The sequence below is a fragment of the Paroedura picta genome, chromosome 1 (assembly GCF_049243985.1).
Source record: "Paroedura picta isolate Pp20150507F chromosome 1, Ppicta_v3.0, whole genome shotgun sequence".
Taxonomy (NCBI): Eukaryota; Metazoa; Chordata; class Lepidosauria; order Squamata; family Gekkonidae; genus Paroedura; species Paroedura picta.
Genome location: NC_135369.1, coordinates 197,276,970 through 197,290,439, shown reverse-complemented (window position 1 = coordinate 197,290,439; position 13,470 = coordinate 197,276,970).

Genomic DNA, 13,470 nt, shown 5'->3' with positions numbered 1-13,470 from the left:
GACAGTGGGTTTACCTCCACAGAGAAAGTGGAGAGTAACGGACATGACATCACAAAGAGCTCACCTCTGTTGCCTGGAGAGGAAGGGATGCCGCTTACAGGCCTTTGTATGAGGGGGGGGGGACTCTAAAAACATTATAAGTCAGACAGTGTGTTTACCTCCACACAGAAAGTGGAGAGCAACGGACATGACATCACAAAGAACTCACCTCTGTTGCCTGGAGAGTAAGGGATGCCGCTTACAGGCCTTGTTACGGGGGGGGGGGAGTCTAAAAACATTATAAGTCAGACAGTGGACCTACCTCCATAGAGAAAGTGGAGAGCAACGGACATGACATCACAAAGAGCTCACCTCTGTTGCCTGGAGAGGAAGGGATGCCGCTTACAGGCCTTGTTATGGGGGGGGGGGGGCTCTAAAAACATTGTAAGTCAGACAGTGGACCTACCTCCATAGAGAAAGTGGAGAGCAACGGACATGACATCACAAAGAGCTCACCTCTGTTGCCTGGAGAGGAAGGGATGCCGCTTACAGGCCTTGTTAAGGAGTGGGGGGGGGACTCTAAAAACATTATAAGTCAGACAGTGGGCTGACCTCCACAGAGAAAGTGGAGAGCAACGGACATGACATCACAAAGAGCTCACCTCTGTTGCCTGGAGAGGAAGGGATGCCGCTTACAGGCCTTGTTATGAGGGGGGGGACTCTAAAAACATTATAAGTCCGACAGTGGGCCTACCTCCACAGAGAAAGTGGAGAGCAACGGACATGACATCACAAAGAGATCACCTCTGTTGCCTGGAGAGGAAGGGATGCCGCTTAAAGGCCTTGTTATGGGGGGGGGGACTCTAAAAACATTATAAGTCAGACAGTGGACCTACCTCCATAGAGAAAGTGGAGAGCAACGGACATGACATCACAAAGAGCTCACCTCTGTTGCCTGGAGAGGAAGGCATGCCGTTTACAGGCCTTGTTAAGGAGGGGGGGGGGGACTCTAAAAACATTATAAGTCAGACAGTGGACCTACCTCCACAGAGAAAGTGGAGAGCAACGGACATGACATCACAAAGAGCTCACCTCTGTTGCCTGGAGAGGAAGGGATGCCGTTTACAGGCCTTGTTAAGGAGGGGGGGGGGACTCTAAAAACATTATAAGTCAGGCAGTGGGAGTACCTCCACACAGAAAGTGGAGAGCAACGGACATAACATCACAAAGAGCTCACCTCTGTTGCCTGGAGAGTAAGGGATGCCGCTTACAGGCCTTGTTATGGTGGGGGGGAGTCTAAAAACATTATAAGTCAGACAGTGGACCTACCTCCATAGAGAAAGTGGAGAGCAACGGACATGACATCACAAAGAGCTCACCTCTGTTGCCTGGAGAGGAAGGGATGCCGCTTACACGCCTTGTTAAGGAGGGGGGGGGGACTCTAAAAACATTATAAGTCAGACAGTGGGCTTACCTCCACAGAGAAAGTGGAGAGCAACGGACATGACATCATAAAGAGCTCACCTCTGTTGCCTGGAGAGGAAGGGATGCCGCTTACAGGCCTTGTTAAGGAGTGGGGGGGGACTCTAAAAACATTATAAGTCAGACAGTGGGCTGACCTCCACAGAGAAAGTGGAGAGCAACGGACATGACATCACAAAGAGCTCACCTCTGTTGCCTGGAGAGGAAGGGATGCCGCTTACAGGCCTTGTTATGAGGGGGGGGACTCTAAAAACATTATAAGTCCGACAGTGGGCCTACCTCCACAGAGAAAGTGGAGAGCAACGGACATGACATCACAAAGAGCTCACCTCTGTTGCCTGGAGAGGAAGGGATGCCGCTTACAGGCCTTGTTATGGGGGGGGGGGGGACTCTAAAAACATTATAAGTCAGACAGTGGACCTACCTCCATAGAGAAAGTGGAGAGCAACGGACATGACATCACAAAGAGCTCACCTCTGTTGCCTGGAGAGGAAGGCATGCCGTTTACAGGCCTTGTTAAGGAGGGGGGGGGGACTCTAAAAACATTATAAGTCAGACAGTGGGCTTATCTCCACAGAGAAAGTGGAGAGAAACGGACATGACATCACAAAGAGCTCACCTCTGTTGCCTGGAGAGGAAGGGATGCCGCTTACACGCCTTGTTAAGGAGGGGGGGGGGACTCTAAAAACATTATAAGTCAGACAGTGGGCTTACCTCCACAGAGAAAGTGGAGAGCAACGGACATGACATCATAAAGAGCTCACCTCTGTTGCCTGGAGAGGAAGGGATGCCGCTTACAGGCCTTGTTAAGGAGTGGGGGGGGACTCTAAAAACATTATAAGTCAGACAGTGGGCTGACCTCCACAGAGAAAGTGGAGAGCAACGGACATGACATCACAAAGAGCTCACCTCTGTTGCCTGGAGAGGAAGGGATGCCGCTTACAGGCCTTGTTATGAGGGGGGGGACTCTAAAAACATTATAAGTCCGACAGTGGGCCTACCTCCACAGAGAAAGTGGAGAGCAACGGACATGACATCACAAAGAGCTCACCTCTGTTGCCTGGAGAGGAAGGGATGCCGCTTACAGGCCTTGTTATGGGGGGGGGGACTCTAAAAACATTATAAGTCAGACAGTGGACCTACCTCCATAGAGAAAGTGGAGAGCAACGGACATGACATCACAAAGAGCTCACCTCTGTTGCCTGGAGAGGAAGGCATGCCGTTTACAGGCCTTGTTAAGGAGGGGGGGGGGACTCTAAAAACATTATAAGTCAGACAGTGGGCTTATCTCCACAGAGAAAGTGGAGAGAAACGGACATGACATCACAAAGAGCTCACCTCTGTTGCCTGGAGAGGAAGGGATGCCGTTTACAGGCCTTGTTAAGGAGGGGGGGGGGACTCTAAAAACATTATAAGTCAGACAGTGGGAGTACCTCCACACAGAAAGTGGAGAGCAACGGACATAACATCACAAAGAGCTCACCTCTGTTGCCTGGAGAGTAAGGGATGCCGCTTACAGGCCTTGTTATGGGGGGGGGGAGTCTAAAAACATTATAAGTCAGACAGTGGACCTACCTCCATAGAGAAAGTGGAGAGCAACGGACATGACATCACAAAGAGCTCACCTCTGTTGCCTGGAGAGGAAGGGATGCCGCTTACAGGCCTTGTTATGGGGGGGGGGAGTCTAAAAACATTATAAGTCAGACAGTGGACCTACCTCCATAGAGAAAGTGGAGAGCAACGGACATGACATCATAAAGAGCTCACCTCTGTTGCCTGGAGAAGAAGGGATGCCGCTTACAGGCCTTGTTATGGGGGGGGGGGACTCTAAAAACATTGTAAGTCAGACAGTGGACCTACCTCCATAGAGAAAGTGGAGAGCAACGGACATGACATCACAAAGAGCTCACCTCTGTTGCCTGGAGAGGAAGGGATGCCGCTTACACGCCTTGTTAAGGAGGGGGGGGGACTCTAAAAACATTATAAGTCAGACAGTGGGCTTACCTCCACAGAGAAAGTGGAGAGCAACGGACATGACATCACAAAGAGCTCACCTCTGTTGCCTGGAGAGGAAGGCATGCCGTTTACAGGCCTTGTTAAGGAGGGGGGGGGGACTCTAAAAACATTATAAGTCAGACAGTGGGCTTATCTCCACAGAGAAAGTGGAGAGAAACGGACATGACATCACAAAGAGCTCACCTCTGTTGCCTGGAGAGGAAGGGATGCCGTTTACAGGCCTTGTTAAGGAGGGGGGGGGGGGACTCTAAAAACATTATAAGTCAGACAGTGGGAGTACCTCCACACAGAAAGTGGAGAGCAACGGACATAACATCACAAAGAGCTCACCTCTGTTGCCTGGAGAGTAAGGGATGCCGCTTACAGGCCTTTGTATGAGGGGGGGGGGACTCTAAAAACATTATAAGTCAGACAGTGTGTTTACCTCCACACAGAAAGTGGAGAGCAACGGACATGACATCACAAAGAACTCACCTCTGTTGCCTGGAGAGGAAGGGATGCCGTTTACAGGCCTTGTTAAGGAGGGGGGGGGGGACTCAAAAAACATTATAAGTCAGACAGTGGGCTTATCTCCACAGAGAAAGTGGAGAGCAACGGACATGACATCACAAAGAGCTCACCTCTGTTGCCTGGAGAGGAAGGGATGCCGATTACAGGCCTTGTTAAGGAGGGGGGGGGACTCTAAAAACATTATAAGTCAGACAGTGGGTTTAAATCCACAGAGAAAGTGGAGAGCAACGGACATGACATCACAAAGAGCTCACCTTTGTTGCCTGGAGAGGAAGGGATGCCGCTTACAGGCCTTGTTAAGGAGGGGGGGGGACTCTAAAAACATTATAAGTCAGACAGTGGCTTTACCTCCACAGAGAAAGTGGAGAGTAACGGACATGACATCACAAAGAGCTCACCTCTGTTGCCTGGAGAGGAAGGGATGCCGCTTACAGGCCTTTGTATGAGGGGGGGGGACTCTAAAAACATTATAAGTCAGACAGTGTGTTTACCTCCACACAGAAAGTGGAGAGCAACGGACATGACATCACAAAGAACTCACCTCTGTTGCCTGGAGAGGAAGGGATGCCGCTTACAGGCCTTGTTATGGGGGGGGGGAGTCTAAAAACATTATAAGTCAGACAGTGGACCTACCTCCATAGAGAAAGTGGAGAGCAACGGACATGACATCACAAAGAGCTCACCTCTGTTGCCTGGAGAGGAAGGGATGCCGCTTACAGGCCTTGTTATGGGGGGGGGGACTCTAAAAACATTGTAAGTCAGACAGTGGACCTACCTCCATAGAGAAAGTGGAGAGCAACGGACATGACATCACAAAGAGCTCACCTCTGTTGCCTGGAGAGGAAGGGATGCCGCTTACACGCCTTGTTAAGGAGGGGGGGGGACTCTAAAAACATTATAAGTCAGACAGTGGGCTTACCTCCAAAGAGAAAGTGGAGAGCAACGGACATGACATCATAAAGAGCTCACCTCTGTTGCCTGGAGAGGAAGGGATGCCGCTTACACGCCTTGTTAAGGAGGGGGGGGGGACTCTAAAAACATTATAAGTCAGAAAGTGGGCTGACCTCCACAGAGAAAGTGGAGAGCAGCAGACATGACATCACAAAGAGCTCACCTCTGTTGCCTGGAGAGGAAGGGATGCCGCTTACAGGCCTTGTTATGAGGGGGGGGGACTCTAAAAACATTATAAGTCCGACAGTGGGCCTACCTCCACAGAGAAAGTGGAGAGCAACGGACATGACATCACAAAGAGCTCACCTCTGTTGCCTGGAGAGGAAGGGATGCCGCTTACAGGCCTTGTTATGAGGGGGGGGGACTCTAAAAACATTATAAGTCAGATAGTGGGCTTACCTCCACAGAGAAAGTGGAGAGCAACGGACATGACATCACAAAGAGCTCACCTCTATTGCCTGGAGAGGAAGGGATGCCGCTTACAGGCCTTGTTATGGGGGGGGGACTCTAAAAACATTATAAGTCAGACAGTGTGTTTACCTCCACACAGAAAGTGGAGAGCTACGGACATGACATCACAAAGAGCTCACCTCTGTTGCCTGGAGAGGAAGGGATGCCGCTTACATGCCTTGTTATGGGGGGGGGGGACTCTAAAAACATTGTAAGTCAGACAGTGGACCTACCTCCATAGAGAAAGTGGAGAGCAACGGACATGACATCACAAAGAGCTCACCTCTGTTGCCTGGAGAGGAAGGGATGCCGCTTACACGCCTTGTTAAGGAGGGGGAGGGACTCTAAAAACATTATAAGTCAGACAGTGGGCTTACCTCCACAGAGAAAGTGGAGAGCAACGGACATGACATCATAAAGAGCTCACCTCTGTTGCCTGGAGAGGAAGGGATGCCGCTTACAGGCCTTGTTAAGGAGTGGGGGGGGACTCTAAAAACACTATAAGTCAGACAGTGGGCTGACCTCCACAGAGAAAGTGGAGAGCAACGGACATGACATCACAAAGAGCTCACCTCTGTTGCCTGGAGAGGAAGGGATGCCGCTTACAGGCCTTGTTATGAGGGGGGGGGACTCTAAAAACATTAAAGGTCAGACAGTGTGTTTACCTCCACACAGAAAGTGGAGATCAACGGACATGACATCACAAAGAACTCACCTCTGTTGCCTGGAGAGTAAGGGATGCCGCTTACAGGCCTTGTTATGGGGGGGGACGACTCTAAAAACATTGTAATTCAGACAGTGGACCTACCACCATAGAGAAAGTGGAGAGCAACGGACATGACATCACAAAGAGCTCACCTCTGTTGCCTGGAGAGGAAGGGATGCCGCTTACACGCCTTGTTAAGGAGGGGGGGGGACTCTAAAAACATTATAAGTCAGACAGTGGTCTTACCTCCACAGAGAAAGTGGAGAGCAACGGACATGACATCACAAAGAGCTCACCTCTGTTGCCTGGAGAGGAAGGGATGCCGCTTACAGGCCTTGTTATGAGGGGGGGGACTCTAAAAACATTATAAGTCAGACAGAGGGCTTACATCCATAGAGAATGTGGAGAGCAATGGACATGAAATCACAAAGAGCTCACCTCTGTTGCCTGGAGAGGAAGGGATGCCGCTTACACGCCTTGTTAAGGAGGGGGGGGGGACTCTAAAAACATTATAAGTCAGACAGTGGGCTTACCTCCACAGAGAAAGTGGAGAGCAACGGACATGACATCATAAAGAGCTCACCTCTGTTGCCTGGAGAGGAAGGGATGCCGCTTACAGGCCTTGTTAAGGAGGGGGGGGGGACTCTAAAAACATTATAAGTCAGACAGTGGGCTGACCTCCACAGAGAAAGTGGAGAGCAACGGACATGACATCACAAAGAGCTCACCTCTGTTGCCTGGAGAGGAAGGGATGCCGCTTACAGGCCTTTGTATGAGGGGGGGGGACTATAAGTCCGACAGTGGGCCTACCTCCACAGAGAAAGTGGAGAGCAACGGACATGACATCACAAAGAGCTCACCTCTGTTGCCTGGAGAGGAAGGGATGCCGCTTACACGCCTTGTTAAGGAGGGGGGGGGACTCTAAAAACATTATAAGTCAGACAGTGGGCTTACCTCCACAGAGAAAGTGGAGAGCAACGGACATGACATCATAAAGAGCTCACCTCTGTTGCCTGGAGAGGAAGGGATGCCGCTTACAGGCCTTGTTAAGGAGGGGGGGGGACTCTAAAAACATTATAAGTCAGACAGTGGGCTGACCTCCACAGAGAAAGTGGAGAGCAACGGACATGACATCACAAAGAGCTCACCTCTGTTGCCTGGAGAGGAAGGGATACCGCTTACAGGCCTTGTTATGAGGGGGGGGACTCTAAAAACATTATAAGTCCGACAGTGGGCCTACCTCCACAGAGAAAGTGGAGAGCAACGGACATGACATCACAAAGAGCTCACCTCTGTTGCCTGGAGAGGAAGGGATGCCGCTTACAGGCCTTGTTATGAGGGGGGGGGGACTCTAAAAACATTATAAGTCCGACAGTGGGCCTACCTCCATAGAGAATGTGGAGAGCAACGGACATGACATCACAAAGAGCTCACCTCTGTTGCCTGGAGAGGAAGGGATACCGCTTACAGGCCTTGTTATGAGGGGGGGGACTCTAAAAACATTATAAGTCCGACAGTGGGCCTACCTCCATAGAGAATGTGGAGAGCAACGGACATGACATCACAAAGAGCTCACCTCTGTTGCCTGGAGAGGAAGGGATGCCGCTTACAGGCCTTTTTATGGGAGGGGGGGGACTCTAAAAACGTTATAAGTCAGACAGTGGGCTTATTTCCACAGAGAAAGTGGAGAGCAACGGACATGACATCACAAAGAGCTCACCTCTGTTCCCTGGAGAGGAAGGGATGCCGTTTACAGGCCTTGTTAAGGAGGGGGGGGGACTCTAAAAACATTATAAGTCAGACAGTGGACCTACCTCCATAGAGAAAGTGGAGAGCAACGGACATGACATCACAAAGAGCTCACCTCTGTTGCCTGGAGAGGAAGGGATGCTGCTTACAGGCCTTGTTATGGGGGGAGGGAGTCTAAAAACATTATAAGTCAGACAGTGGGCCTACCTCCATAGAGAAAGTGGAGGGCAACGGACATGACATCACAAAGAGCTCACCTCTGTTGCCTGGAGAGGAAGGGATGCCGCTTACACGCCTTGTTAAGGAGGGGGGGGGGACTCTAAAAACATTATAAGTCAGACAGTGGGCGTACCTCCACACAGAAAGTGGAGAGCAATGGACATGACATCACAAAGAGCTCACCTCTGTTGCCTGGAGAGGAAGGGATGCCGCTTACAGGCCTTGTTATGAGGGGGGGGGACTCTAAAAACATTATAAGTCCGACAGTGGGCCTACCTCCACAGAGAAAGTGGAGAGCAACGGACATGACATCACAAAGAGCTCACCTCTGTTGCCTGGAGAGGAAGGGATGCCGCTTACAGGCCTTGTTATGAGGGGGGGGGGACTCTAAAAACATTATAAGTCAGATAGTGGGCTTACCTCCACAGAGAAAGTGGAGAGCAACGGACATGACATCACAAAGAGCTCACCTCTATTGCCTGGAGAGGAAGGGATGCCGCTTACAGGCCTTGTTATGGGGGGGGGGACTCTAAAAACATTATAAGTCAGACAGTGTGTTTACCTCCACACAGAAAGTGGAGAGCTACGGACATGACATCACAAAGAGCTCACCTCTGTTGCCTGGAGAGGAAGGGATGCCGCTTACATGCCTTGTTATGGGGGGGGGGGACTCTAAAAACATTGTAAGTCAGACAGTGGACCTACCTCCATAGAGAAAGTGGAGAGCAACGGACATGACATCACAAAGAGCTCACCTCTGTTGCCTGGAGAGGAAGGGATGCCGCTTACACGCCTTGTTAAGGAGGGGGAGGGACTCTAAAAACATTATAAGTCAGACAGTGGGCTTACCTCCACAGAGAAAGTGGAGAGCAACGGACATGACATCATAAAGAGCTCACCTCTGTTGCCTGGAGAGGAAGGGATGCCGCTTACAGGCCTTGTTAAGGAGTGGGGGGGGACTCTAAAAACACTATAAGTCAGACAGTGGGCTGACCTCCACAGAGAAAGTGGAGAGCAACGGACATGACATCACAAAGAGCTCACCTCTGTTGCCTGGAGAGGAAGGGATGCCGCTTACAGGCCTTGTTATGAGGGGGGGGGACTCTAAAAACATTAAAGGTCAGACAGTGTGTTTACCTCCACACAGAAAGTGGAGATCAACGGACATGACATCACAAAGAACTCACCTCTGTTGCCTGGAGAGTAAGGGATGCCGCTTACAGGCCTTGTTATGGGGGGGGACGACTCTAAAAACATTGTAATTCAGACAGTGGACCTACCACCATAGAGAAAGTGGAGAGCAACGGACATGACATCACAAAGAGCTCACCTCTGTTGCCTGGAGAGGAAGGGATGCCGCTTACACGCCTTGTTAAGGAGGGGGGGGGGACTCTAAAAACATTATAAGTCAGACAGTGGTCTTACCTCCACAGAGAAAGTGGAGAGCAACGGACATGACATCACAAAGAGCTCACCTCTGTTGCCTGGAGAGGAAGGGATGCCGCTTACAGGCCTTGTTATGAGGGGGGGGACTCTAAAAACATTATAAGTCAGACAGTGGACCTACCTCCATAGAGAAAGTGGAGAGCAACGGACATGACATCACAAAGAGCTCACCTCTGTTGCCTGGAGAGAAAGGGATGCCGCTGACAGGCCTTGTTAAGGGGGGGGGGGACTCTAAAAACATTATAAGTCAGACAGTGGACCTACCTCCATAGAGAAAGTGGAGAGCAACGGACATGACATCACAAAGAGCTCACCTCTGTTGCCTGGAGAGGAAGGGATGCCGCTTACAGGCCTTGTTATGAGGGGGGGGACTCTAAAAACATTATAAGTCAGACAGTGGGCTTACCTCCACAGAGAAAGTGGAGAGCAACGGACATGACATCACAAAGAGCTCACCTCTGTTGCCTGGAGAGGAAGGGATGCCGTTTACAGGCCTTGTTAAGGAGGGGGGGGGGACTCAAAAAACATTATAAGTCAGACAGTGGGCTTATCTCCACAGAGAAAGTGGAGAGCAACGGACATGACATCACAAAGAGCTCACCTCTGTTGCCTGGAGAGGAAGGGATGCCGATTACAGGCCTTGTTAAGGAGGGGGGGGGACTCTAAAAACATTATAAGTCAGACAGTGGGTTTAAATCCACAGAGAAAGTGGAGAGCAACGGACATGACATCACAAAGAGCTCACCTCTGTTGCCTGGAGAGGAAGGGATGCCGCTTACAGGCCTTTGTATGAGGGGGGGGGACTATAAGTCCGACAGTGGGCCTACCTCCACAGAGAAAGTGGAGAGCAACGGACATGACATCACAAAGAGCTCACCTCTGTTGCCTGGAGAGGAAGGGATGCCGCTTACATGCCTTGTTAAGGAGGGGGGGGGGACTCTAAAAACATTATAAGTCAGACAGTGGGCTTACCTCCACAGAGAAAGTGGAGAGCAACGGACATGACATCATAAAGAGCTCACCTCTGTTGCCTGGAGAGGAAGGGATGCCGCTTACAGGCCTTGTTAAGGAGGGGGGGGGACTCTAAAAACATTATAAGTCAGACAGTGGGCTGACCTCCACAGAGAAAGTGGAGAGCAACGGACATGACATCACAAAGAGCTCACCTCTGTTGCCTGGAGAGGAAGGGATACCGCTTACAGGCCTTGTTATGAGGGGGGGGACTCTAAAAACATTATAAGTCCGACAGTGGGCCTACCTCCACAGAGAAAGTGGAGAGCAACGGACATGACATCACAAAGAGCTCACCTCTGTTGCCTGGAGAGGAAGGGATGCCGCTTACAGGCCTTGTTATGAGGGGGGGGGACTCTAAAAACATTATAAGTCCGACAGTGGGCCTACCTCCATAGAGAATGTGGAGAGCAACGGACATGACATCACAAAGAGCTCACCTCTGTTGCCTGGAAAGGAAGGGATGCCGCTTACAGGCCTTTTTATGGGAGGGGGGGGACTCTAAAAACGTTATAAGTCAGACAGTGGGCTTATTTCCACAGAGAAAGTGGAGAGCAACGGACATGACATCACAAAGAGCTCACCTCTGTTGCCTGGAGAGGAAGGGATGCCGCTTACAGGCCTTGTTATGAGGGGGAATCTCTAAAAACATTATAAGTCAGACAGAGGGCTTACATCCATAGAGAATGTGGAGAGCAATGGACATGAAATCACAAAGAGCTCACCTCTGTTGCCTGGAGAGGAAGGGATGCCGCTTACACGCCTTGTTAAGGAGGGGGGGGGGGGACTCTAAAAACATTATAAGTCAGACAGTGGGCTTACCTCCACAGAGAAAGTGGAGAGCAACGGACATGACATCATAAAGAGCTCACCTCTGTTGCCTGGAGAGGAAGGGATGCCGCTTACAGGCCTTGTTAAGGAGGGGGGGGGACTCTAAAAACATTATAAGTCAGACAGTGGGCTGAACTCCACAGAGAAAGTGGAGAGCAACGGACATGACATCACAAAGAGCTCACCTCTGTTGCCTGGAGAGGAAGGGATACCGCTTACAGGCCTTGTTATGAGGGGGGGGACTCTAAAAACATTATAAGTCCGACAGTGGGCCTACCTCCATAGAGAATGTGGAGAGCAACGGACATGACATCACAAAGAGCTCACCTCTGTTGCCTGGAGAGGAAGGGATGCCGCTTACAGGCCTTTTTATGGGAGGGGGGGGACTCTAAAAACGTTATAAGTCAGACAGTGGGCTTATTTCCACAGAGAAAGTGGAGAGCAACGGACATGACATCACAAAGAGCTCACCTCTGTTGCCTGGAGAGGAAGGGATGCCGTTTACAGGCCTTGTTAAGGAGGGAGGGGGGACTCAAAAAACATTATAAGTCAGACAGTGGGCTTATCTCCACAGAGAAAGTGGAGAGCAACGGACATGACATCACAAAGAGCTCACCTCTGTTGCCTGGAGAGGAAGGGATGCCGATTACAGGCCTTGTTAAGGAGGGGGGGGGGACTCTAAAAACATTATAAGTCAGACAGTGGGTTTAAATCCACAGAGAAAGTGGAGAGCAACGGACATGACATCACAAAGAGCTCACCTCTGTTGCCTGGAGAGGAAGGGATGCCGCTTACAGGCCTTGTTAAGGAGGGGGGGGGGACTCTAAAAACATTATAAGTCAGACAGTGGGTTTTCCTCCACAGAGAAAGTGGAGAGTAACGGACATGACATCACAAAGAGCTCACCTCTGTTGCCTGGAGAGGAAGGGATGCCGCTTACAGGCCTTTGTATGAGGGGGGGGGACTATAAGTCCGACAGTGGTCCTACCTCCACAGAGAAAGTGGAGAGCAACGGACATGACATCACAAAGAGCTCACCTCTGTTGCCTGGAGAGGAAGGGATGCCGCTTACACGCCTTGTTAAGGAGGGGGGGGGACTCTAAAAACATTATAAGTCAGACAGTGGGCTTACCTCCACAGAGAAAGTGGAGAGCAACGGACATGACATCATAAAGAGCTCACCTCTGTTGCCTGGAGAGGAAGGGATGCCGCTTACAGGCCTTGTTAAGGAGGGGGGGGGACTCTAAAAACATTATAAGTCAGACAGTGGGCTGACCTCCACAGAGAAAGTGGAGAGCAACGGACATGACATCACAAAGAGCTCACCTCTGTTGCCTGGAGAGGAAGGGATACCGCTTACAGGCCTTGTTATGAGGGGGGGGACTCTAAAAACATTATAAGTCCGACAGTGGGCCTACCTCCACAGAGAAAGTGGAGAGCAACGGACATGACATCACAAAGAGCTCACCTCTGTTGCCTGGAGAGGAAGGGATGCCGCTTACAGGCCTTGTTATGAGGGGGGGGGACTCTAAAAACATTATAAGTCCGAAAGTGGGCCTACCTCCATAGAGAATGTGGAGAGCAACGGACATGACATCACAAAGAGCTCACCTCTGTTGCCTGGAGAGGAAGGGATGCCGCTTACAGGCCTTTTTATGGGAGGGGGGGGACTCTAAAAACGTTATAAGTCAGACAGTGGGCTTATTTCCACAGAGAAAGTGGAGAGCAACGGACATGACATCACAAAGAGCTCACCTCTGTTGCCTGGAGAGGAAGGGATGCCGCTTACAGGCCTTGTTATGAGGGGGAATCTCTAAAAACATTATAAGTCAGACAGAGGGCTTACATCCATAGAGAATGTGGAGAGCAATGGACATGAAATCACAAAGAGCTCACCTCTGTTGCCTGGAGAGGAAGGGATGCCCGCTTACACGCCTTGTTAAGGAGGGGGGGGGGGACTCTAAAAACATTATAAGTCAGACAGTGGGCTTACCTCCACAGAGAAAGTGGAGAGCAACGGACATGACATCATAAAGAGCTCACCTCTGTTGCCTGGAGAGGAAGGGATGCCGCTTACAGGCCTTGTTAAGGAGGGGGGGGGGACTCTAAAAACATTATAA